Raw genomic sequence first — 27,920 nt, forward strand, 5'->3', positions numbered from 1 at the left:
CAACATTCTCCAGTTAATAAATGAAAGGGACACAATTTGAATTCAGTTCTGTCATGTGATCAGAATTTCTTCTTATTTACATTGCACACTTAAAACTATTTCCAAGTCATTCTTTGTCTTACTACAGAAACATAACCCTCAATTGTTTTAAGAACATCAAACAGGTGAAAATGAACCTCTAGTTAAGTTCCTCTTATAAAATTCATGGCAAAAAAATGTCTCCTTACTGTAGAATATATGGATACAACATAAAATATGAATTTTCACACAATTAGACACAGACTTGAATGTAGCCTGTTTAGCACTCTTTTCTGCTGATTCATAGCCTACAATTCTAATGGGAACAGTGCAAATGTAGTATGTCTGTTTTGCTTGCCTTTTAAAATTTAAACGTAGCTTTCTTCACAAACTGCTGAGATTATCAAGGTGTATGACCCTTGTCTGCTTGACAGTCAAATGAATTTCAAATTTTTGCACTCATAAAAGAATGCATTGCTTCAGTGTACAAATCATTTGAGTGGGTTGGGATTGCTTTAATTTATTAATTTTAATATTGAATGCAATGCACTGTGATGTCATTGGTAAGTAAACTAATGAAGTCCCTATATCCAGATAGGTGAAACTTTTTCAAGTAGCATATTTCTGTTTTCTTCTGAATAAAGGCAACATTGATAATTTTAAACTATTCTAAGAATAAAGAAAATTAAAATAATAATATAGAACCCAAGTATCTAGTATCGAAATATAAAATGTGAATATTTACCCATATTTGCCTCAGATTAAAAATATATTATGGAAAATACACATAACATAAAATTTGCCATTTTAACCAATTTTAACTTTTTATTTTCTCATAGTGTTTTTAGTTTACTGTACAAAGGTTTCAAATTTTTATGTAGGCAAATTACCAATCTTTTCCTTGTCAGTTTGAGCTTATTTTGCTTAAGAAGTCCTTTCATACCTGGTGGTTATAGACATATTCTCCTGTAATTTTATCTAATGAATTTAACGTTTGATTATTTATTTTTACATTTCTATCTTTAATGTATCTGAAATTATCTTTGAGTGTGCTATGAAATAGGGATACATTTTTTTTCCCCATATGGGAAGCCAATTGCCCCAGCATCATTTATTTACAATCTTATCCCTTCTCCTTAGAGTGTTACTGCCTCCTCTGTCATGGACCAAGTTCTCTTGTGCATTTTCATCAGTTGCTGAGCTCTCTAATTCTATTACATTGGTCTGCCTATTCCTGTTTTGATAATACATTGTGTGTGTGTGTGTGTGTGTGTGTGTGTGTGTGTGTGTCCTCAGCAGAGGATATGATTTTTAGAGAAAGGGGAGAGAGAGATAGAGAAATATGATTGGTTGCCTCCTGCACATGGTAACTGGGGATTGAACCTGCAACCTAGGTATGTGCCCTGACTGGGAATTGAACCCACAAACTTTTGTACACATCCTTTCTGTGTATGGGATGACACTCCAATCAACTGAGCCTCCCGGCCAGGGAAATACATTATTTTAATACCATTTTGTAAGAATTTGTGATATGTAATAGGACTCCTTAAACATCTTCAAAATTATCTTGGATTTTTTAAAATTTCATGTTAATATATGTTTAGCAGATACAATGCACTTACTATATAACAGGTTCTGTGTGATGTGCTTTAAAAAAAGTAACTATTTTTTTCCTTATAGGAAACAACTCTATGAAGTACTACTATTATCATCTTCATTTTATGAATGAAGATATTGAAGCACAGAGAGGTTAATTAATTGTCCAAGGTCACACAGCTTATAAGTGGCAAAGCCTGAATTTGAAACCAGTCAGTCCGGCTCCAGAGTTTATGATTTTAATCACTATGCTGTGTGCTCTCTCATGTGAATTTTTCAATATCTATGAAAAAATCCAATGACAAATTTAATTAAAATTGTATTGAATTCATATACTAATTAGGGAAGAATATCATTTTGATAGTGAATCTTCACATGTATAAACTAGGAACAGTTTTCCAGTTACTGAATGTGGCATGGACTGCTGGTTTCCTATACAATACCCATACTGCCTTCTTCCTAAGTAACAAAACTCCAATTTTGTTCAGGGTAGCAATATCCTCAGGTGGAAAATTACATCTCACAGCCTCCTTGCAGGTAGGGAAGCCAATGTGACATATTTCTGATCAATAAAATGTAAGTGCAAGTTGCTGGACAGGGAACAAAAGAAAGCTCTTTAAAAAGAGGCACCAACATTCCCTCCCCCCTTCATCCTTCTTTTTCTTCAAGCTTGTAATGCTTATGTCATGCTGGACACTGAGCAGCCATCCTTTGTTTATCTATCTATATAAAGAGCCAGGGGCCATCACAACCGAACAGACAACCGAACAGATGACCGAACAGGCTGAGTGGAGTGACAAGGCCAGCAGGGGGGTTAGTGAAGGATTACAAAACAACTGAGCAGCAGGCTGCATGGAGCTACCAGGCCAGCAGGAGGGTTAGTGAGGGACGACAAAATGACTGAACAGCAGGCTGTGTGGGGTGACCAGGCCGGCAGGAGGGCAGTGAGGGGTGACTAGGCTGGAAGATGGGGGCAGTGAGGGGTGACTAGGCTGGCAGGGGGCACAGTTGGTAGAAATCAGGTCAGCACGGGGTCAGTGAGGGGCGACCAGGCCGGCAGAGGGGGGCAGTGAGGGGCGACCAAGCCAGCAGTGGGGGCAGTTGGGGACAACTAGGCCAGCAAGGGGGGGGCAGTTGGGGGTGACCAGGCCGGCAAAGGGGGGCAGCTAGGAGCCAGCAGTCCCGGATGGTGAGAGGGGTGTCCAACTGCTGGTTTAGGCCTGATCCTCAGGACATCCCCTGAGGGGTCTCGGATTGGAGAGGGTGCAGGCTGTGCTGAGGGGACCCCCATGCACGAATTTCATGCACCGGGCCTCTAGTGAAGATAATAAAAGTCATATGCTGAGGATGGTAGAATGGAAAGCTCAAGGAAGCTTAGGTCCCTGAAACCATTATGTAGTCATTGTACCAGCCCAAATCAACCTCCTCCAGGGTTCATTTTATATGAAAGTAAAGTAAATTTTTAAAATTACTCCACTCTTAATGTTTCCTGTCATGAACAACTGAACACAATCCATAACTGATACAATAAAGTCTTCTTTCATGACCCATGATGATTAATTTTATGTGTCAACTTGACTGGGCTAAGGGATGCCCAGAAAGCTATTTTTGACTCTCTCTAAGGGATGTTTCTAGAAGAGATTAGCATTTGAATTAGTAGACTGAGTAAAGAAGATGGCCCTCACCAAAGTGGATGGGCCTCATCCAATTATTTGAGAGTCTGAAAGAGCAAAAAGTGAAGGAAAGGTAAATTCACTTTCTACTTGGGTTGGGACATCCATCTTTTCCTGCTCTCAGGCATTGGTGCCCCTGATTCTCAAGATATTAGACTCCTACTGAAACTTAACACTATTGCCTGCCCTGTTTCTCTGGCCTGTGGATTTTGGTTAGAACCATAGTGCACCAGCTGGTCAAGGCTTCCCTGAGCCTGGGAACCCTTATCAGCCTCTGAGCCTGGGGATCCTAATCAGGCCAAGATACCATGAGCAGGTGCAAGGACACAAGGTACACTGTGCTTTCTGTAGCAAATATGATTGATGTCACTGTTGGCATGAAGCCTTCTTTGTCTACATAGTGTAAAAATAGGTTACTGACCAGCTAGTTAGCTGGAGTAGGCTGAGGCAGGAGTGAGAAGTCTGCTGAAGTATGGTGAGAGAGCAGCTAGGAAGGAGTGTGTGAAGAAATCTTCTAGGGAGAGAAGCTGGGCAGGAGAAACAGGAGAAGCTGCTGAGCCAGAGAGCTCAGGTACCACTACGATGAGAGGAGGTGAGTCTAAGAGTCAGTGTATGGCTGCTCATATAATAGCTGTGGGTACAGAGACTGATGCTGCTTTGTGGGAAAGATGTATGTTCACCAGCCAGTGTCCGGCTGCCTGCCTGTAGGGAGGGACTTTGCTGTAAGGACTGTTCTTGCCTGATGGCTATATGGCCACTGGCTTCTGCAATAAAGACTCATTCTTATACACCCACAACCTCTCATGGCTTCTCCATCTAAGACCCAATGTCCTAGGAGGTCCAGCCCTAGGCAGAGGGTCTCAGACCCAACACCTGTTACTAGTGAGCAGAGGATAAAGGAGGAACTTGGACTAAGTTCCCAACAGTTAGTACAGTGGGCAGGGTTCAAGCAGGAACCAGTCCTGGTGTAGTCAAATGGGAGAATTTAGAAGAATACTTGAACTCAGAGCCAGTCAGACCAGCAGAGATGTGCAGTGCTCTTGCTGCTGGCTTTGACAGAACTGTACCACCAGCTTTCCTGAGCCTCCAGCTTTCACACTACTGTTAGTGAAACTTAGCCTCCATAGATGCATGAGCCAATCCCTCATAATAAATCTCTTTCTATATGTATCCTGTTACTTCTGTTTCTTTGGAGAACCCTAATACATTGCCTTCAATAATATTTGCAATTTTCTCCACAAAGTTATAACTTTTGTTAGATTTACTACTAGGTGGTCTTAGTTGTTTGTTATTAAAAATAAAAACATTTTGTTCTGATAGTTTCAAATTAGCTGTTGCTACTTAAGTTATAATTTATTTCCCATTAATTGTTTACCCTAAAACATTGTTACTTTCTTGGTTCTAATAATTGGTAGAGGTTATTGAAATTTCTGTGTGAATAAAGACAATTGGATTACTTTCTTGTTATTCTTTCCTTTCTCTTACCTTTTAAAAACTTTTACTTCTCTTATTACAATAGACCTTCCATTACAATGCTAAGTAGAATGGTTTTGGTGGATCCCTTTATTGGTTAAGGGAGTCTATTTGTAATGTATTAGGAGCTCTATAAGGTTATGAATGGACATTATGTTTGATCAGATATGTATTCTATATATCTTGAAATTATAACATTTGTTTTCCTCTTAGTCTTTCAATATGTTTGTATGTTGAATTAAAATGATAGATTTTGAAGGATGAGCCATTCCAAAAGATATGGACAGGTGGCAAGCTTCCTCACAATATCTTTAGGTATTAGAATCTATTTTGCCAGATGAGCCATCCTTTGAAGGTATTTCACATTATGTAAGTTTTAGTTTCTCTTCTTCCTGTAGATTCTGGGTCACATGGCAGCTCCATTTGTTTTGGAAACCTATTTTCCTACTAAATCATATATAAAGTATTGAAAACTTTATGGGCCACTGAAATATCAGCTCATATTTAATGCCAAACTTTAAAGCGATCTTTTACTTTCAAGTACCTGAGGATTTTTTTAATTTACCTATATAATAAAGTTTATATTTTGATATATTTAATCTCATATTTCTATGTGTTTTTAATGAGAATCTGACATGTTACTAGAAACTGATTTACTAGATATTTAATTAGGTAAAAAATCAATAGTGTCTTATTTAAAAGATTGCTTAGATATAAGGGAAGTAGTAATTTTGTCTAATATCTCTTTATATCCTGGGTATTGAACTGGTGGTCAATGGGATTCAAGCAAAGCACACAGGCTTTGTTTATTGGTAGTTAGTACAGTGCTTCTCTTAAAATGGAATCAGAGCATTTACTTGATTTGCCCAGCCATTGAGGACATTTCAGTTCATGAGTCCTTTCAATATATTTAAAACAGCAATTTTCAACCCTAACCCATAATTGTAATATTATTTTCTAGAAATTACAAAGTACCTATTATATACTAATAAGTGCATGTCAAATTTCTTTTAAAAATGTACATCTTTTAATTCTAATAAAAACCCTGCAAGGTACATAATGCTATCCTATGTGATAAGGAAGCTGTGTTTCAAGATTGTATCACCTGCTCACCAAAACCAGATCTGTTGTAAAATCATGTATTCTTTTTTAACTAAATCCACCAGCAATGCGAATTTATTCTTTTCTTACATTTCATGTTATACTTACACTACTTAAGAGATGTTATCAATAAGTAGCTTTAAGTGGAGTCAGAAGCCATTATTTCTCCATTATATACTTCAACAATTTTTATAAAGTACTTTCATGATTGCAATTGAATAAATTCAGAATCTATGCTCCTGGTGGTCTTTAATGTCTAGAATTTCATCTCTTCTCCCATCAGGTAAAGGAATGAATGTAATACAAGTCCTATTCCTGGATATGAATGATGTGTATGGTCAACGGTTGACATTTTGAAAGAGGATTGACAGGTTAATTCATAACCCAACCCCCCTCCAAATAACTATTGGGTTAATCTCTATTTGAGATCTTCCAGAATGACTCTCTGGTACTAAGGTATTAAAGCATCAGAGAGTGGTCCTCAGAACGGATATTTGCCATTTCATCACTCAAAGCTAGATCTTCTCTGCAAAGTCAAACATACAGGCTAGATGTAAAGAATAGATAACAATCCTCAACAAAATCTTAGCATCGGATCCAGCAGTACATCAGAAAGATCATAAACCATGACCAAGTAGGATTTATCCGAGGCATGCAAGGATGGTACAATATCTGCAAATCAATAAACATGATACATCACATAAACAAATTGAGAGAAAAAAACACATACTCATATCAATTGATGCAGAAAAAGCATTTGACAAAATGTAACAACCTTTCTTGATAAAAACTCTCAGCAAGGTAGGAATAGAAAGATCATACCTCAACATAATAAAAGCCATATATGACAAACCCACAGCCAACATCACACTCAATGGGCAAAAACTAAAACAATTTCCCTTAAGAACAGGTACAAGACACGGATGCCCACTCTCACCACTCCTGTTCGACATAGTACTGGAAGTATTAGCCATTGCGATTGGACAAGAAGAAGAAATAAAAGGTATCCAGATTGGAAAAGAAGAAGTAAAACTGTCCTTATTCGCAGATGACATGATATTGTACATAAAAACCCTAAAGACCCCATCAAAAAACTATTAGACTTAATAAATGAATTTGGCAATGTAGCAGGATACAAAATTAACACCCAGAAATCTATGGCATTTCTATACACCAATAGTGAACTTACAGAAAGAGAGACTAAAAAAGAAATCCCATTTACCATCATACCAAAAAAATTTAAGATACCTAGGAATAAACTTAACAAAAGAGGTAAAAGACCTCTACTCAGAAAACTACAGGAAATTGAAAAAAGAGATAGAGGAAGACATAAACAGATAGAAGAACATACCGTGTTCATGGACTGGTGGAATCAGCATCATTAAAATGTCCATACTACCCAAAGCAATCTATAAATTCAATGCACTTCCCATTAAAATACCAACGGCATATTTTACAGACCTAGAATGAACTCTCCAAAAATTCATCTGGAATAAAAAAAGACCATGAAGAGCTGCAGCCATCCTGAGAAAGAAGAACAAAATAGGTGGGATCTCAATACCAGATATCAAGTTGTATTACAAAGCCACTGTTCTCAAAACTGCCTGGTACAGGCACAAGAACAGACATAGAGATCAATGGAATAGAATAGAGAACCCAGAAATCGACCCGAACCAATATGCTCAATTAATATTTGACAAAGGAGGCAAGAACATACAATGGAGTCAAGACAGTCTCTTCAATAAATGGTGTTGGGAAAATTGGACAGATAGATGCAAAAAAAAAAAAATGAAACTAGCCCACCAACTTACACCATACACAAAAATAAACTCAAAATGGATAAAGGACTTAAATGTAAGACGGGAAACCATAAAAATACTGGAGCAATCCAAAGGCAACAAAACAACAAAATTTCAGACATATGCCGAAGCAATTTCTTCACTGGTACAGCTCCTAGGGTATTGGAAACTAAAGAGAAAATAAACAAATGGGACTACATCAAAATAAAAAGTTTCTGCACAGCAAAAGAAACCATCAACAAAACAACAAGAAAGCCCATTGCATGGGAGAACATATTTGCCAATGTTATCACCGATAAGGGTTTAATCTCCAACATTTATAGGGAACTCATACAACTTAACAAAAGGAAGATAAACAATCCAATCCAAAAATGGGCAAAGGACCTAAATAGACACTTTTCAAAAGAGGACATTCAGAAAGCCAAGAGACATGAGAGCATGCTCAAAGTCACTAATCATCTGAGAGATGCAAATCAAAACAATGTGGTATCATTCACACCTGTTAGAATGGCTATCATCAACAAATCAACAAATGACAAGTGCTGGTGAGGCACAAGTGCTGGAGAAAAAGGAACCCTCGTGCACTGCCAGTGGGAATGCAGACTGGTGCAGCCACTGGGATAACAGTATGGAGTTTCCTCAAAAAACTAAAAATGGCCTGACTGGTTTGGCTCAGTGGATAGAGCGTCGGCCTGCAGACTGAAGGGTCCCGGGTTCGATTCCGATCAAGGGCATGTACCTTGGTTGCGGGTACATCCCCAGTGGGGAGTGTGCAGGAGACAGCTGATCGATGTTTCTCTCTCATCGATGTTTCTCTCTATCCCTCTCCCTTCTTCTCTGTAAAAAATCAATCCTATCTAATAATAGACAAACATGGTAATTGACTGTACCTTTGCAATGCCTCCCATTGGCTAATCAGTGCAATATGCAAATTAACTGCCAACTAAGATGGCGGCTAATTTGCATTTTGCAGGCAAGGCAGGACAGCGCAGCTGCCTGTGCGAGCCAACATGATCAGGGGTTAGATGGGGGTCCCCTGCCCAGGCCTGACACCTCTGGCGGAGGCGTCAGGCCTGGGCAAGGGGCCGATCTGGCGATCAGGGGGAGATGGGGGCCCCCTGCCCAGGCCTGAAGCCTGGGCCAGAGGCATCAGGCCTGGGGTGGGGGGCAAGCCCGCGATTGGTGTGAACTACAGAGGAAACACCTTTTCTGACTGCTCATTGGTTAAGCTCCCTATATGCCACTGGTAATAAATATTCTTAGTAACTTGGGTAATAAGAATCCAAAACGGTTATCTAGGGTTTTTCACCACACTCCTGGTGAAAATAATGAAGGTCCTCTGCTGGAGGGCTAAGAAATGTCATATGCTGCCCTAGCCACTTTGGCTCAGTGGATAATGCCTTGATCTGCTGATGGCAGGGTCTGAGTTCAGTTCTGACCAAGGGCATGTACCTAGGTTGCAGGCTCCTCCCTGGCGGGGGCCCAGGTCAGGGCTCATGCAGGAGGCAACCAATCAAAGTGTCCCTCTCACATTGATGTTTCTCTCTGTCTTTCCCTCTCTCTTTCACATTCTCTAAAAATCAATACAAAAATATCCTCAGGTGAGGATAAAAAATATATAATAAAGAAATTATTATTATATGAAAGACACATCTTGAAAATGCCTAAAGAAAGTTGTCATTTTTTCATGGTGAAGGGACTGGAGTCCGTGTTGATGAAAAAACCTTGCTGGCTGTGGTGACAGGCAATGGCTGCAGCAGTGGGGTGATGGGGCTGGTGCTTTCCCCTGATCAGCCTGGTCACCTCCCACAAAGGGAGACCAGATTGCGGCTTAGGCCCTATCCCCAAGGGGAGCAGGGAGTGGGCCTAAGCCATCACTAGGACATCCCCTGAGGGCTCCCAGTACGTGAGAGGGGGCAGGCTGGGCTGAGGGACAACCCCCCCCCCCCCCCCAGTGCACTGGTCCCCTAGTAAAATATATTTAAAAAAAAACCAAAAAACTAAAAATGGAACTCCCATTTGACCCTGTGATCCCACTTCTAGGAATATATCCCAAGAAACCAGAAACACCAATCAGAAAAGATATATGCACCCCTATGTTCATAGCAGCGCAATTTACCATAGCTAAGATTTGGAAACAGCCTAAGTGCTCATCAGCAGATGAATGGATTAGAAAACTGTGGTACATCTACACAATGGAATACTATGATGCTGTAAAAAAAAAAAAAGGAACTCTTGCCTTTTGCAACAGCATGGATGGAACTGGAGAGCATTATGCTAAGTGAAATAAGCCAATGGAAGTAAAATACCACATGATCTCACTCATTTAAGGATAATAAAGACCATTATAAACTGATGAACAAACATAGATACAGAGGCAGAGCAGCAGTGAACAGACTGTCAAACTACAGCGGGAAGGCCGGGATAGTTGCGGGGGGGCAGGGGGCTAAGAAATCAACTGAAGGACTTGTATGCAGGCATATAAGCATAACCAATGGACACAAGACACTGGTGGTAGGGGAGGGTGGGGGAAGTTCAAGGGGGGAGGGAAAGGAGACAAATGTACTACTCTTTGTAATACTTTAAGCAATAAAAAAAAGACTTATGCAAGGAAAAGCCCAGAGGTTAAAAAAAAAAAAAAAAAAAAAAGAGAAGAGGAAGAATACATAACAGCAAGATGGAGGAAAAGTGCCTTTCAGCGAAGGTTTTTGTTTTGTTTTGTTTTGAAGAAACTTCAAACAAAATAAATTTCCAAGATTTTTAAAAAGACATGTAAGATATATTTTTTAAAATATGTTTTATTGATTTTTTTTATACAGAGAGGGAGGGAGAGGGATAGAGAGTGAGAAACATCGATCAGCTGCCTCCCACACACTCCCCACTGGGTATGTGCCCACAACCAAGGTACATGCCCTTGACCAGAATCGAACCTGGGACCCTTCAGTCCGCAGGCCGATGCTCTATACACTGAGCCAAACCAGTCAGGGCGTAAGATGTATTTTTAATTAAGGAACAAAGCTATGCAAAGCAAGGAATGGGGAGATGAATTTAATCTTTAGATAGAGAAGAACCTTTAATTATGAAAAAATGAAATATGCCAATTTAAAATAAGTAAACATTAAAGAAAATAACATAAATTGAATAAAGAATATGGCACAATGATTTGATGGCAGAGTAAATAGATTCACAATGATTCAAGTATAAATCTAAATGTTGCTTCTTGTACATGTCAACTATGGCTTTGAGCTAGCTTAAGAATCTCAGCTAACATAATTGTTCAATTGTTTATTAACAATCACCAATTCCAAAGTATTCTGGTAAGGATTAAATTGGATAATATGTGCACTGTGCTTTTGTTTACTCCATTGTAAGCAACTGATAAATGCTTTTTAAAAAAATTCCCTTTTACTCTCCGTAGTGTAAACAAATACCTGTACAAATAGGACAGCATATAATTGACAGAACACCTGATTTAAATTTAGAAGAGTTGGTAAATGGCCTTGGGAAAGTCAGTTCACATCTTTGGTCTTCAGATTACTTGTCTGTAAAAATGAGTATTGATTCATTTGACCCTTGTTCAAAGTCACAGATATCAAGTGTTAGATCCACACATAGGTGTGACTCACAAGCTGGGCTCTTTTTTGCTCTAAAATTGCCATCTTATGGTATCCTTTGGGTTTGTAGCATAAAAGAAAGTGTACTCTCTAAATGCCAACCCTATTGCCAACTCATTCCTGATCATAAAACAAACAAACAAACAAACAAACAAACAAAAGATGATGCAATACTATAGCAGAGGATTGAAGGTGATAGCAGACTAGGTTGATGTTGCACTCACCTCCTCCCAGGACCAAATTGGAATTACAACAAAAATATAGAGCAAGCAACCTGAATAACCAACTGAAGACTAGTTGAAGAGAAGGCTTATAACCAAGACTTACAGAAGAAGGAACATCAAAACTGGTAGAAGGGCAGAGATGTGAAAAGGACTGGCCCTGCTCCAACAGGTAGTGGCTGAGATTCCAGAGGAATGTCTCAACTTTGATGAGTTTCCCCTGATAAGCATGGGATCTAAAACCAGAGCATCAGAAGAAAAAAATAGGGGCCCACATAACATATGGCTGTGAAAATCAGTGGAGATTCTGTCTACCAGGGAGCGATAGGAGTTGGCTAGAGACACAGGAGTCTTTTTAAAGGCCTAAGGCCAGTGATGGCGAACCTATGACACGCATGTCAGAGGTGACACGCAAACTCATATTTTTGGTTGATTTTTCTTTGTTAAATGGCATTTAAATATATAAAATAAATATCAAAAATATACATCTGTGTTTTACCATGGTTGCAAATATCAAAAAATTTCTATATGTGACATGGCACCAGAGTTAAGTTAGGGTTTTTCAAAATGCTGACACACCGAGCTCAAAAGATTCACCATCACTGCCTAAGGCAGTGGTCGGCAAAATGCAGCTCGCAAGCCACATGCGGCTCTTTGGCCCCTTGAGTGTGGTTCTTCCACAAAATACCACGTGCGGGCGCGCAAGTACAGTGTGACTGAAACTTCGTGGCCCATGCGCAGAAGTCGGTTTTTGGCCTGGGCTAGTCTATTTTGAAGAAGTGGCCTTAGAAGAAGTGGGGGGTGTCGGTGAAGGGAGATGCGGCGCAGGCAGGCTGTGGGATACGCAGTGCAGAGGAGGTACATTGTTTTGAGGTACGTTCCGCTGAGTTTGACCCCTTCCAACTCTCCCATCCACACTCGTCTATCTGAAACAAGTATACAAGACGAGTGAGGATGGGAGAGTTGGAAGGGGTCAAACTCAGCGAATGTACCTCAATCAGATTGAGGATGTTTTTAGCAAAGGCCACCTTAGGAGTATGCTAATTAAGTTGATAACAATGTACCTACCTATATAGTTTAAGTTTAAAAATTTGGCTCTCAAAAGAAATTTCAATCATTGTACTGTTGATATTTGGCTCTGTTGACTAATGAGTTTGCCAACCACTGGCCTAAGGCACAAAATCTCTTTTGGAGTAACTCACCCTGGGCTCCAGCAGAGAAAGGGTGGAGTGGACTAGAGGAGAGACTGGGGTTTGTGGTTCTGGGAAGAGAGCTGAAGGGACAGCTACTAGGATCTCTGCAAACTTCAGACACCATCTTTCTTGGGTGGAACACTCCCCTCCAAATGGCATCAGTCCAGTGGAAAGTAAAGGTCTATCTACTAAATTCCCTCTTTCCCTGCCCAGGAAGCTTGCTCCCTGCTGAGAAGTCAGCTATCTTGGTCAAGGTATATAATTCTGGAAAGGTTCAGGGGTTGTAAAGGACTGAGTTGTATGGCTTTGAATTTTCCCGACTTTCCCATGAAGTTGACTGGAATCCCCCCACCTCAGGAGATCTGCAATCCCACTCTCCAGGCTCCTGGTGGCCCCACCCTTCCGAACCCTGGTGGCTCTGTCCTGCTGAGGTCTGGACAGAATCTAAGACAGTCTAAGTTGTATGGCTCTGGGCAGTGACCACTCGCCCTACCTTCCCTCAAACCTTACTGGCATATCCCCCTCATGGGAGATCCACTAGCCCAGTGGTCGGCAAACTGTGGCTTGCGAGCCACATGTGGCTCTTTGGCCCCTTGAGTGTGGCTCTTCCACAAAATACCACATGCGGGCGCGCATGTACAATGAAATTAAAACTTCATGGTCCATGCACAGAAGTCGGTATTTTGTGGAAGAGCCACACTCAAGGGGCCAAAGAGCCGCATGTGGCTCGCGAGCCACGGTTTGCCGACCACTGCACTAGCCGCATCATCCTGACTCCCAGAAGCCCATCCTGCTGAGATCAGGTTCTTGTCAGAATCTGAAAGAAACTGAGTTATGTGGCTCTAGGACAAGGCCCATTTTCCTCTTGCATGCCTGACCGGTGCAGAACCCTCTCTTCACAAAGCCAAATCTTGGTCAGTGTGGGACTGGTAAACTCTGCTGGCCTCACGCTGATGACTACTGGAGAACATGCCCAACCACAAAGGTCTACAGGCAGCTGGCAGATGGCAGCTAGCCTTGGTGTAGCCTGGATCATTTGCTGAGTACCCTCAGACCCAGCACGGGCACTGAGTTTGAACCTGTATCAATCTGGTGAACACCCCTCACCCTTTCCTATTGATTCACTAATAACCTACCTCATATAAATCGAGCACAGCCAGAGGCTCTTCCAGTGACTGAGCCTAACAGGCTTCCAGTAGGCAGAGGAAAACTCAGAGTGCCTTGGGACTTTTGCTGACCTGGCCCCAGGCCCAATGCCAGTAAAAGTCTGACTTGGTACACAGTTTGGTCCTTACTGCACACACTCAGGCCCAGCAGAGATACCCACAAACTGTGAATTGCTTTGTAGCTGAAAACAGGTAGCTCAGGGCCAGTCACAGGCAGGATCTGATATTGACCTGCACCAGCATTTCCCCCGAAGAGACTCCAGAATGAATACACTCAGTGGCCAGTCCCAGATAGTATCAGAGAAGGATCCAATAAGCTTCACAAGCAATGTATCAAAAGGGAGATCTTCGCAGCACTGGACCCTGCTGAGGTAAATTCTGCTTGTGTGGTCAGCATCTCCACAACAGCTCATACACTGTGGTCTGGCTTGATCCACATAGTCAGCCAGCCGGTGCCGAACTCTCTCTTCACAGAGCCAAATCTTGGTTAGTGTGGGACTGGTAAACTCTGCTGGCCTCACGCTGATGACTACTGGAGAACATGCCCAACCACAAAGGTCTACAGGCAGCTGGCAGATGGCAGCTAGCCTTGGTGTAGCCTGGATCATTTGCTGAGTACCCTCAGACCCAGCACTGGCACTGAGTTTGAACCTGTATCAATCTGGTGAACAACCCTCACCCTTTCCTATTGATTCACTAACAACCTACCTCATATAAATCGAACCCATGCACAAATGGGCCAATAACAATCAAGACTCAATTACAACAGGAGGGCCCACATAACCCACACAGGAACATTCCTCAAGCATCCAGCTCAGGTGATAAAGGAGACTGTGCCACAGGACACCTACTACACAAGGCTACCCTACAAAAATGGGAGGCATAGCAGATAAACCTAATATACAGAAACAAACTCAAAGAGGCAGCCAAAATGGGGAGACAAAGAGACATGACCCAAATGAAAGAACAGGAGAAATCTCAAGAAAAAGAGCTAAACGAAGTAGAGGCAAGCAATTTATCAGATAAAGCATTAAAAAAAAATGGTTATAAGGATGCTTAAGGAACTTTGTAAGAATTACAACAACATGAAAAAGCATGTAGAAACCATTAAAAAGAACCTATAAGAAATGAAGAATACTTCATCTAAAATGAAGAATACTCTAGAAGGAATAAATAGTAGGTTGGATGAAGCAGAGAATGAAATCAGCAACTTGGAAGACAAGGTAGCAGAAAATACACATTCAGAGAAATACAAGTACCATATGATTTCACTTATATGTGGAGTGTAATGAACAAAATAAACTAACAACATAGAAACAGACTCATAGATACTGAGAACAGATTGACAGCTGTCAGAGGGGAGGGAGGATGGGTGTTGGGTGAAAAAGGTGAAGGAATTAAGGAAAATAAACCCTTATAGGCACAGAGAACAGTATGAAGGTGTGTTTGTGTGTGTGGGGGGGGGGAGGTAGTAAAGGGTAAAGGGAAGATAAATGGAATGGGAGGAGACTTGACTTGGGATAGTGAACACACAATACAACGTACAGATGATGTATTATAGAATTGTACAGCTGAAACCTATATAATTTTATTAACCAATGTGACCCTAATAAATTCAATTAAAAATTGAAAAAAAGAAATATTATAGCATATACTATAGCAGGAGTTTAACAGCATTTTCTCAAATATTATTATTTATTATTAGTTCATAAGGGCCATGGATTTCCATAAATATTTTCCTATGAGCATACATGCATGCATACATACATACATTGTTTCTTTTCTCTGATGAATTGGTTATTGGCACAAAAATTTAAAGGTCAGTATTTACAAAGTGACAAGTAAATCTTGGCATTTTGCAACTCAACTGCTGTGTAACCATAAGCAAGTCACTTTACCACTTGGATCCAACGGTGAACAGAGAGAGAGAGAATGAACAGAAGTGAGTCTCAGGCAGAAATTTTATCGCCTTTGATTACAATCTCAGAAGTTACACACTATCACTTCTGACAAGTTTCTCTGAAGCATACTACACCTAAAAGTAAATATCACCCTTCTTGTCCTTCACATAATTGTGCCTATGTACCACCATGAGAGGACAGGTTTAAACAATATTCAATTGACTCTACCTGACTTGTTATAAACAAACACATCTTGCACACTTATATATGTGGTGTCTTTGCAGTGTCAATTAGATAATGGCAAATTTTCAGTACCTTTTGGCACATTATTTAAAAGGCTATGCTTCATTTTCCTTCACTGAAAATACTGCTCAAAAGAAGTGTTTATGCAGACCTCTCAGATAAAATAAAAGAGAACATGTTCATTTGTAACTGTCAAATTAATTGCAAATTATTTTTTCATTCAACTGAGAAAATAATTTCATGACAGTAAAATTTTGCTACACAGCAAAGTCATGGTGAAAAAAGACAAGGGTGAATTAACTGAACCAGGTGCCACATTCTGACAAATTTGGCAAGGAAATGGACAGGCTGGTTGGCTTAATATTTTTTGTTAAGATGGAATACATTAAAAATAAGTCATCTACAAATAAATCAATGTCTGTTAAAAATATCAGAAATGATTAATGACACTTTAGAAGAACCAATCTTTTTCTATCAATTTGTCTTCCCTTTTGTATATGGCAAGAGCAAGGCTTTTAAATAAGAAGCAATATATAAAGTATTCCTCATTTAGACTTGAGTTCACATTTTCTTGTTACACGTTATGAGACAATGAATATGTTGACTTGTTTTGGTGGCCTAAGCGGATGTTTTCAAGTTTTCAGTAAATATAAATGCATTAGCCATTTTGACTAATACTCCAGTATAACAATCCTAATATCAAAATGAATATTTTCACCAATCATTCAATTGTTGGCAATTATATCACTCCATATATATTAGGGTATACTTCAGCAAAATAAACAGCACTCCAAATCTCACTGGTTTAAGATAAGAAATATTCATTTTAAATGCATATGACATGTTCAGTGTGGACAGTCTGGGCTCTATGTATATTTTAGTTACTCAGAGATTTAGGCAAATGGAGCATCCACTATCCCAAAATTTGCTGGTTATTGTCCCATATGGAAAAAGCAGTGTTGGAGGGTCTTGCATTTCTAAAGAAGGATCAGATACATTCGCCAGTTCAAGTCAGTCCCATCCAACCTAAAGAAAGCCAGAAAATGGCTTTGTGCACTCAGAATGTGGAAGAATCAGAAATATTTGGTGAACAACATTCAAGGGGAACAGAACTTAATGATTAAGATCAAATAAATTAGATCGAAGAGCCAGGGAAAGGTGAGCAGAGATGAATGAAACAGAGTAAAAGATAAGTCCTAGGTAAATTAATCAGATGGAAGCTACTTCCTCATACAAAACTCTGTGCAGTATTGGTAGGGTATGTACTCTTTATAAGATAAGTAGAGTAGATACATTTAGAGTGCCAGACATGAAACAACATAAGCACTTAAAGAACAGCTAACCACGTAAGTGAATCACTCTTCTATAGGCCCATACAGTTCCTCCCATTTGTAAAACAAACATCAGAATGATGCTATAGTTAAGAAAAGATAAGCCATCATATTTTTCTTATGGAAATAATTTTTCATATTTTATATTTATTTTAGAGAGAGGAAGAGAGAGTGAGAGCAAGAGAAAGATTGATATGAGAGAGATACATCAATTGGTTGTCTTGTACATGTGTCCAACTAGGGAGCAAATTGTAACCTGGGTGCTGGGGTCCAACCCCAGCAGGTCCAGGGGTTCCCAAAGGCGTAGATGGAGTCGGCGAAGACGGAGGGACACAGAGACGGTGTTCAGTTGATCAGCAGCCTAGCCAGGATCTCCAGCCAGGATCTCCAGCCAAGTTCTGGTCTGGATCTCCAGAGAGGTTCTGCTGTTTATTGTTTTGTTACATCCGTATTTATACCAGTTGATTTTAATCCTGTCAATTTCTATTACAAAGGTTAGGGCGTTTCTTATCTCCATTCCAGGGAGTAAAGATTATGTAGCTTAAGCATGATTGTTTGTAGTTGAAGTGATTAACTACCCGTCTGGCACTTAGTTAAGGAGTTTCATCCCCTCCCTAACTTCAGGGAAAAATCCCTACCTGGGGAAACAACCTTTCTCGGAGAGGTGACCTTGGTTAAAACACACAGCACTAAGGGGAGCAAACATATTAAGAACAGTATGCTATATACGCCAGGTCCCTTGAAACATATGCTGTGCAGATGTTTCTTTCCTGCAGCGACTGTGTCAAGCAGCAAGGATGGACCGGCTTCCGGCACCTGGGTATGCTCCCTGACTGGGAATTGACTGCCACCTTTTGGTGTATGGGACAATGTTCCAACCAGCTGAGCCACACAGGCCAGAGCTTGATGTTTCATATGTTTATGTTAAGTTAGTTTGGAACCCAGTATGAGATAATGTTTTGTTTTACTTTTGATTTTGGACATAAGTACAGAGAGTTGAGGTATTTGCCTTATCATATTGAACACAGCAAGGTCCCTCTTCTCTTTTATTTTCCCATTTCATTTGCATTTTTTTTCTCATTCCCTTCCCTCCATAGGGAACCATTCCAATCTGTTTAATACATACCCATTTTGTTTGTATAATTTTGCAAAATGTGTATTATTTTGTGTGCATGCACTTTGAGTTTATAAAAATGGTATTTTACTATACTTCATTTTGTTCATTAAAGATCATGTTATGTAAAGTGCAAAATGGGAGATATATGGGGAAAACTTTGCTGTTCACATTAAATCAAACTTAAAATCACCAAAAGCAAAAAAAATAAAAATTCTGAAAACTTACAAGGAGATTAAATACAAAAACAATTTATAATTTTTAAGTAAGAAGAAAATACATTTGGAAGGGCCATGATGTGAGAGAGAACATCGATTGGTGGTCTTTATGTGCCCCAACTGAGGATTGAAACCACACACCTAAGTTCAGTTCACTGAGAACTGAACTTGCAACCTCTCAGTATACTGGATGATGCTTCAACCAACTGAGCTACCTAGCCAGGGCTTTAGTACAATATTAATAAGGTAAAAAAAAGGGGGAAGGATTAAAGGTGTATGAGAATATATTCATATATTTTTAAGGAGGATCACATACATCCTATCTAATAAAAGAGAAACATGGTAATTAGCCGTACATCCGCTACCCTTCCCATTGGCTAATCAGGGCGATATGCAAATTAATTGCCAACTAAGATGGCGGTTAACCATCAACAAAGATGGCGGTTAATTTGCATATGTAGGCACAATGCTGGGAGGCGAAAGGGAAAGAACGGAAGAAGCCCCCTGCCACTGATGGTTATTGGAAACCCAGGGGGGAGCTAAGAGCTGGGGGCAGGGCAAAGGCGGCCCCCAGGGCCGCCTTTGCCCTGCCCCCCAACCGTGATCAGAGAACCCCACACCTTTGCCACCCGGCCAGTGATAGTGGAAAGCAGGGGTGGAGCGGGCAATGGGAGCTGGGCAGGGGCAGAGCCGGCAGTCTGGGGAGCTAGGGGTCCCTTGCCAAGGCCTAAAGCCTTGGCCAAAGACGTTAGGCCTGGGCAGGGGTGTAGCCTGCAATCACGGGGAGCTGGGGGTCCCCTGCACAGACCTAATGCCTTGGCCAGAGGCGTTAGGTCTAGGCAGGGGTGGAGTCAGCAATCATAGGGAGCTGGGGGTCCCCTGCCCAGGCCTAATGCCTTGGCCAGAGGCGTTAGGTCTAGGCAGGGGCGGAGTCAGCAATCATAGGGAGCTGGGGGTCCCCTGCCCAGGCCTAATGCTTTGGCCAGAAGCGTTAGGCCTGGGCAGGGGTGGAACCAGCCATCGCAGGAAGCAGGGCTGGAATCAGCAATCGTGAGCAGCTGGGGGTCCCCTGACCAGGCCTAATGCCTTGGCCAGAGGCATTAGGCCTGGGCAGGGGCAGAGCCTGCAATTGCAGGGAGCTGAGGGTCCCCTGCCCAGGCCTAACCCTTGGTCAAAGGCATTAGGTCTAGGCAGGGGCAGAGCAGGAGATTGCAGGGAGCTGGGAGTCTCCTGCCCAGGACTAATGCCTCCACCAGAGGCCTTAGGTTTTGGCAGGGGCGGTACCAGAGATCCTGGGTACCAGGGATGGAGCCGGGGATGGTGGGAGCCAGGGGTCCCATGCCCAGGCCTGACACCTCTGCCGGAGGCCTCAGGCCTGGGCAAGGGGCCGATCCGTCGATTGGTGGGTGATGAGGGTCAACTCCTCTGGCCAAGGCATCAGGCCTGGGTGGGGGGTGGAGCCAGCAATCAGAGGGGGCTGGGGGTCCCCTGCCCAGGCCTGATGCCTGGGACAGAGGCATCAAGCCTGGGTGGGGGTTGGAGCCAGTGACTGGGGGGATATGAGGGTCCCCTGCCCAAGCCTGAAGCCTGGGTCAGAGGTGTCAGGCTTGGGTAGGGGGGGGCATGGAGCAAGCGATCAGAGGGAGATGGGGGTCCCCTGCCCAGGCCTGATGCCTGGGCCAGAGGCATCAGGCCTGGGCAGGGGTCAAAGCCAGTGATGGGGGGAGATGGGGTTCCCCTGTCCAAGCCTGACACCTCTGGCGGAGGTGTCAGGCCTCGGCAAGGGGCCGATTAGGGGATCGGAGTGTGATTGGGGTCGACGCCTCTGGCCGAGGCATCAGGCCTGGGAAGGGCAGAGCCGGTGATTGGGGGGAGAGGGGGGTTCCCTGCCCAGGCCTGAATCCTGGGCCAGAGACATCAGGCCTGGGCGGGGGGTGGAGCCGTCAATCGGAGGGGTGTGCGGGTCCCCTGCTCAGGCCTGATACCTGGGCCAGAGGCGTCAGGCCTGGGCAGGGGGCAGAGCCAGCTATGGGAGGGAGATGGGGGTCCCCTGCCCAGGCCTTACACCTCTGGCGGAGGCATCAGGCCTGGGCAAGGGGCCAATCTGGCAATCGGAGGGTGATGGGGGTCGATGCCTCTGGCCAAGGCATCAGGCCTGGGCAAGGGTGGAGCCCGTGATCGGGGGAGATGGGGTTCCCCTGCTCAGGCCTAAAGCCTAGGCCAGAGGCGTCAAGCCTGGGGTGGGGGTTGGTGGGGTGCCAAGCCACAGACTGGTGTGAACTACAGAGGAAGCACCTTTTCTGACCGCTCATTGGTTAAGCTCCCTGTATGCCACTGGTAATATTCTTAGTAACTTGGGTAATAAGAATCCAAAACGGTGATCTAGGGTTTTTCACCACACTCCTGGTGAAAAAAACGAAGGTCCGCTGCTGGAGGGCTAAGAAATGTCATATGCTGCCCTAGCCACTTTGGCTCAGTGGATAATGCCTTGGCCTGCCGAAGGCAGGGTCTGGGTTCAATTCTGACCAAGGGCATGTACCTAGGTTGCAGGCTCCTCCCTGGCCGGGGCCCAGGTCAGGGCTCATGCAGGAAGCAAGCAATCAAAGTGTTCCTCTCACTTTGATGTTTCTCTCTGTCTTTCCCTTTCTCTTTCACATTCTCTAAAAATCAATGGAAACATATCCTCAGGTGAGGATAAAAAAATAATAAAGAAAGTATTATTATATGAAAGACACATCTTGAAAATGCCTAAAAAATGTTGTCATTTTTTCATGGTGACGGGACTGGAGTCCGTGTTGATGAAAAAACCTTGCTGGCTGCGGTGACTGGCAGTGGCTGCAGCAGCGGGGTGATGGGGCTGGTGCCTTCCCCTGATCAGCCTGGTCACCTCCCACAAAGGGAGGCCAGACTGCGGCTTAGGCCTGCTCCCCAAGGGGAGCAGGGAGTGGGCCTAAGTTGTCAATAGGACATCCCCTGAGGGCTCCCAGTACGTGAGAGGGGGTAGGCTGGGCTGAGGGACACACCTCCCCCCCAGTGCACGAATTTTGTGCACCAGCCTCCTAGTATATTTATAAGTCTAAGAAATCAATAGAGAAGTTAATATGAGTGTGGGTTACATAGCACGTGGGCCATCTGAACAAAAATAAAATGTAAGCATTTATTTATTTATTTATTATTATGAGATGTTATAAATTTATTCTGAATCAGATTAGATTGTGTTCAAATGGCTCAATTCTTTACAAATCATAATTCTTTAAAATATGCTAAAACAGTTTAACAGTCATAATGCTTTTTCCATAATTATACTTGATACACATCATTTTAACTATACAAAAGGCAATGCTGACATAGTTACTGGGACCTGAAGTATGGTGAGGGGATTGGCCTCAGTTAATTTGGCGAATGAGGAACCCACACCTTCCAGGACCTTCCTTTTTATTGTGCCACTGATCTCACTCCTTCAGTGTCTCTTGATGTTGAATGAAACAAAACCTACCCCTTAAGTTTATATTACAGTTCTCTGACTTCTCCCTAGCATTCATGTTCTAGAGTTACAAAACACACACACACAAACACTGTGAGCCTACTTGACAGTTAAACACTTCTCCCTCTCCAGTGTGAACTCTGATGTTTGGAAAGATTTGACTGACTGCAGAAGGTTTTCCCACAATTATTACTCCAACTAGTGGCCCAGTGCATGAATTTGTGCACCTTAAAAGGAAATGTGGGCCTCAAGATTGCAGTGGGCAGAGGGGCGGGTCTTGGCCCATCCTCTGCCCCCCTGCCCAGCCCCTCCCACCACAGCCCCTGGTTCCCTGTCTGCCAGCAGCCCTGCTCCCGCCGCCACCACCCCCATGCGCTGATGGTGCCATCCCTGCTCAGACCCAATGATGGCACAGAGCTATTGGGGCTGGCGACAGCAGTGGGTACAAGCAGCAGCTGCTGCCATGATCGCCCTCAGGAGCAGGGGGAGGTGGAGAAGGCCTCAGGGGCAATCGGGGCCAGCAGCTGCTGCTTGCACCCACTGACAGCACTGAGTGGTCAGGACCTGCGCCAGGTGCTGGCAGCAGATGCGAGCAGGGCCGGCACCGGCAACGGCAGTTGGTGTGAGTGCTGGGCAGGACCATGGCTCATGGGAGCAAAGAATTTTCAGTAACCATCAGAGGCTTGCCCAGATGTCAGCGACTGGAGCCCTGCCTTGGTCTGGCACCCTTGCTCATCTTCTCCATTATCCTACCATGGTCGACGCCCGCCATGTCCTGTTCTCTGCCACCTGCTGCTGACGCCCGACATGGTCCGTGCCTATCCCCTGGTGGTCAGTGCACATCATAGCAACCAGTTGGTCAGTTGTTCAACAATTAGGTCTATTTGCATATTAACCTGTTATTATATAGGACTAGAGGCCCAGTGCATGAAATTCGTGCACAGAGGGGGAGTCCCTCAGCCTGGCCTTCACCCTCTCCAATCTGGGACTCCTTGGGATATGTCTGACTGCTCTTGCAATCCAGGACCGCTGGCTCCGAACCGCTCACCTGCCTGCCTGCCTGATCACCCCTAACCACCTTTGTCTTCCTGCCTAATTGCCCCTAACTGCTCCCCTGATGGCCTGATTGCCCCTAACTTCCTCTGCCTTGCCCCGCACCCGGGACCCAGGATTCCCTCCTCCTGCCGGTCTCAGGTACCCAGGACCCAGGCTTCCTCCCTCTGGCTGGCCGCAGGCACCCAGGACCACAAGGAAGGTGGCTTGTCCCTCTCCTGGGCTGCAGCTGCAGGTGCTGGTGCCTGGGACTGCAGAGTAGGCAGCTTGTCCCTCTCCCAGGCCACAGCCTGGATGGCTCCCATTCTTCTCTCACAGGCTCATTTGTGCCTGGCTGGTCCCCATTCCTCTCTCCCCAGTGTTAAGTGTCTGAACTGTTACAGCATGAAGGCATGAGGGCATGATGACCATTTGCATATTAGCTCTTTATTATATAGGACCATACAGAACAAAGAGTGAAATATTTCATTGTAGCAGTGTTTGACTATATTCTGCACAGTGAGAAAACCTGAAGTCATTTTCAAGTTCCACCATTTCTTACTTCTTTTCAGTTGGGTCAAGTTTCTAAACTTTCTAAATCTCCATTTTCCAGCTAATGAAAAGTAAATAGGATTCCACCAAGTCTCCTATCTACCTACTCCAGGACTTCTGTGAGGATCTAATGAGATGAGGCATGGGAAAATGCTTCACAGACATTTGGTTACAGTGTGAAATGTTTGCATCTGGCTATAAAGCAAGCAGTGTTTTTGGGCTGAAGAAACTCCAAAGAGTCTAGTGACTAGAGTCTAGTGACTCTAGTCCAGTCGTGGGCAAACTACGGCCCGCGGGCCAGATCCGGCCCATTTGAAATGAATAAAACTAAAAAAAAAAAAAGACCGTACCCTTTTATGTAATGATGTTTACTTTGAGTTTATATTAGTTCACACAAACACTCCATCCATGCTTTTGTTCCGGCCCTCCGGTCCAGTTTAAGAATCCATTGTGGCCCTCGAGTCAAAAAGTTTACCCACCCCTGCGTCGCTAGAGAGAGGAAGCCAGGTGTTGCTATGTGACGTCATTACCTGGTGCCCACAGCCATAGTTACTGGGCTGGGCCGTGGGCTGCATTTTGCACCATGGGGTCTCGGCAGTGTTGGCTGTGATTTGTTGGGCTGTTGCTCTGGGGTGGTGGCGGGGCCTGTGTCCCACTTGGGGGAAGCCGAGTCTTGCTTTGTGGGCGCCAGGTCTGCAGTGCCGTTTCTCTGTAAATGGCCAGTGCACGTCACACTTAGCATATTAGTCTTTTATATATATAGAGAGAGATAGGGCTTTCCCCCCAGTATGGATTCTATGTTTATTAAAATTGGAGCTGTGGTTGAAGGCTTTTACACATGCTTTAAATTTATACGGCTTTTCTCCACTGTGGACTTTCTGATGAGAACTAAGACCTGTGTGCTGACTAAAGCTATTCCCACATTTATTGCACTGATAAGGTTTCTTTCCAGTGTGTATTCGATAGTGTCGAATGAGGCTGCCTTTACCACTGAAAGCTTCCCCACAATCTTCACACTGATATGGTGCCTCTTCAGGATGCATTCACTGATGTTTAAGGAGATCTGAGCTCTGATCAAAGTCTTTTCCACACTTATAGTCATAGGGCCGTTCCACCAAGTGTGTTGTGTAATGAAGAGTAAGGTTTGAGCTGAAGGCTTTCCCACATTTGGTGCACACATAGGATTTCTCCCCAGTGTGTGTTCTCCAGTGTTTAGTAAGATTTGAGCTGTTGCTAAAGGCTTTTCCCCACTCAGCACATATGTAACATCTCTGTCCTGGGGCAGGTTTAGTAGGCATTAATTCTCTACCTTTCTTGGAACCTTTGTCTAGGAAAGGGGTTTTTGTTTCTCTTTTTCAAGGTTTACCCACTGCCTTTCTAAACTGGCCTCAAATTTATTGGCAATCACTATGGGAGTATGTCCTTTTTGAATTCTTCTGCATGAGACTCTTCAGAATTTTTCTGCATATCGGTTGATTCTTTATTCTGGGTGTTCGATTTACAATCTTAATTCTGTCTTAGCTCTGGAGTAAAATCCTGTTCTTCACCAATCTCTTGGATGTACAGGGCTCCCCAAGATTCATATTTGGGACTTGTCACCAGAGACCATGGCTAGGTGCTGCTCAGGGATTGCTTTGCTGTTCCTGAAGAGGACATCTTCTCCCATGCCTGTTTCTGTTCATTTGGAGGAGGTGAAACCTGCTGTTCTGGTTCATTCAGTTCTCGCTTAAGGTCTTCCAGGAGAGTGACAGCCTCTTCAGCACTCTCTGGACAGTGCTCCTGTATTCAGGCCTGCAGCTCCTGGGGCAGGTTGGTCAGGAAGTGCTCCACCACCATCAGCCCAGGATCTACTCCTTGGTGTAGATCTTGGGCCTCAGCCACTCACAGCAGAGCACATGGAGCTGGCTCAGGGCCTCCCGGGGGCCAGGTATGTCATGATACTCAAACTGCCTGAAGTGCTGGCTGAACAGCTCCAGTCTAGGAAAGCACTTCTCTTTCTCCTTCTCCTCAACTTTCACAATCCCAGGCCCCACCTGCTCCTGTAGAGGCCTAGGGCCCAGACCTGTGGCCACACGCAGTACCTTGGTCATCATATGGACTCCAGAAACAGGCTCACTAAAGATGGGGTTCTTTGTAGAAGGAATATTGGTTCCTTTGGGTTTCTGGTTCTTCAGGGCTACACGCTCAACCATAAGTCAGAGTAGCAGTTCAAAACATATACATTTTAAATCAGCAGAATAAAAAGTGAAAAGTGATTCATGCAGTGGAATTTATGAAGGAAGAAAAAGAGAAAATATAATAGAAGAAAATGTATAATAAGATGGCAACTAAGAGCCTTAATAAAACTAAATAAATATAAATTGGTTAATTATAGCAACTAAAATACAGAAGTTCTCTGAATTTTTTTTAAAAGGTATTCTGAAAATACAAAAAAATTGTTAAAATTAAGACACCAAGATTTTTAAAAATGAGTATGTAATACTGCTAGGCAATTATGAATCAAAATAAAACTAAGATAGAAATCTTAATATATGACAAAATATAAATTAAGCTAAAACATCATAAAGAATAAATAAAGATATGATACATTGATCAAAGGAAAAATTGGGCAAGAAGATTATCAATAACATGTACGGACCTAACAATACATTGACAGAGCAATTGACAGAAATGTAGGAAGATTTCTAATATCCTTCTCAGAGAGAACAAGCTAGTGGTGTGCACGAGGCAGCTGATCAATGTTTCCCTCTCACATCGAGGTTTCTCTCTCTCTCTCCCCCCCCCTCCTTTCTTCTCTTTCTAAAAATAAATTTTAAAATGTTTTGTTTTGTTTTTTGTTTTTTTTTTTTTTAAAAAAAGCTGTGGTACATTTTCACAATGAAATACAACTTGGCCATAAAAAAGAAGGAAATCTTATATTTTACAACAACATGGATGGACCTAGAGAGTATTATGCTAAGTAAAATAAGCCAGTCAGAGAAAGACAAATACCATATGATCTCACATATATGTGGAATCTATGAACAAAATAATTTAACAAACAAAATAGAAACAGAAGCATAGGTATATAGGACAATAGAATAGACTGACAGCTGTCAGAGGGGAGGAGGGTTGGGAGCCTGGGTAAAAAAAAATGGTGAAGGGATTAAGTAAAAAATTATATATCACCACAACAATGTGATAGCCAGAAAAAAAAAAAAAAAAAGGTGGTCGAGGAGGTAGAAGTCAGCAAAGGGGGGATAAATTGGGACCGAGGGAGACGTTACTTTGGGCAATGAGTGCACAATACACTGTGCAGATGATGTTTTGTTGAGTTGTATCCTTGAAACCTGTATGGTTTTATTAACCAATGTCACCCTAATAAATTCAATAAAGAAACACAATAAAATTGCAAAAGCAGTTATGAAAAATACAATTGCATTTTTTACAAAAGGCAATATCCACAGCAACTTTTCAGCAGCATTAATAGCAATGTAGGCTCCTGATTTCCTGCTACACAGCAGTGGCATGGTAGTGACAACTTTCATCAGGTTAGCAGTGAGTATGAGTTGTAGGCTCCAGTCCAAAGGCAGTAGCATCTTTCTGAAAAGTGGTAAACCCTCTTATTTTCTTTGCTTTTCCAGTCCTTCCAATACTCTTGTAACTAATTTCTTGCTTACAATCTCTGTTTGATATATCTAGAGTAGTTTTCTGAATATACACACGGCCTAATACATATCACTTATGACTATACACCATAGGCTAAACTCAGCCCCCAACATATCTGAAGGAAAGCCTAAGAATACAGCCTTTTCCCTGTGTTCTCATGAAGTGGAAATGGTGGGTTGAGCACAGCATTTACTCTGTCACAGCTGCCCGTCAGGTGAGGAAACTTCAATTTTTCTTCCTACACACTCATTCTTTTTCCAAGGGAGACAATCTGCAATCCAATCTGTCATTGTATCTGGCCCAACATCTAGGATGTGGCTCCTCTTGTTCCAGGGACCTAGGCACTAAAAAGACAAATCTGCTATGCCCACCTCATACACCCAATGTACAATGGTGAAGCAGGAGCAGGATAACTATGATAAACATCCCCATTAAAAAAGGGGAATGTGGGCGACACAGAGAAGTTAACAGCTGTCAGTAGAACTTCTGAATGACTGCTGAAAAATATGGTAAAAGTCTGCCTCTGAATTTAGGGACTAAGGT

General features: G+C 42.8%; 2 pseudogenes across 2 annotated transcripts in view; one reads left to right on the forward strand and one right to left on the reverse strand.

Moving 5' to 3' along the window:
• Positions 1-27,920, forward strand: part of LOC308511838 (neurofilament light polypeptide-like) — a 1,188,981-nt pseudogene that overhangs the window by 750,146 nt on the left and 410,915 nt on the right. The gene's annotated exons all lie outside the window — the stretch shown is intronic.
• LOC308510997 (zinc finger and SCAN domain-containing protein 21-like) lies at positions 24,562-25,822 on the reverse strand (annotated as a pseudogene). The gene is made up of 2 exons: positions 25,039-25,822; positions 24,562-24,956 (listed from the first exon to the last, which is right to left on the reverse strand). The product of its transcript is annotated as a zinc finger and SCAN domain-containing protein 21-like (transcript).

The sequence above is a fragment of the Myotis nattereri genome (assembly GCF_964212035.1).
Source record: "Myotis nattereri genome assembly, chromosome: X".
Taxonomy (NCBI): Eukaryota; Metazoa; Chordata; class Mammalia; order Chiroptera; family Vespertilionidae; genus Myotis; species Myotis nattereri.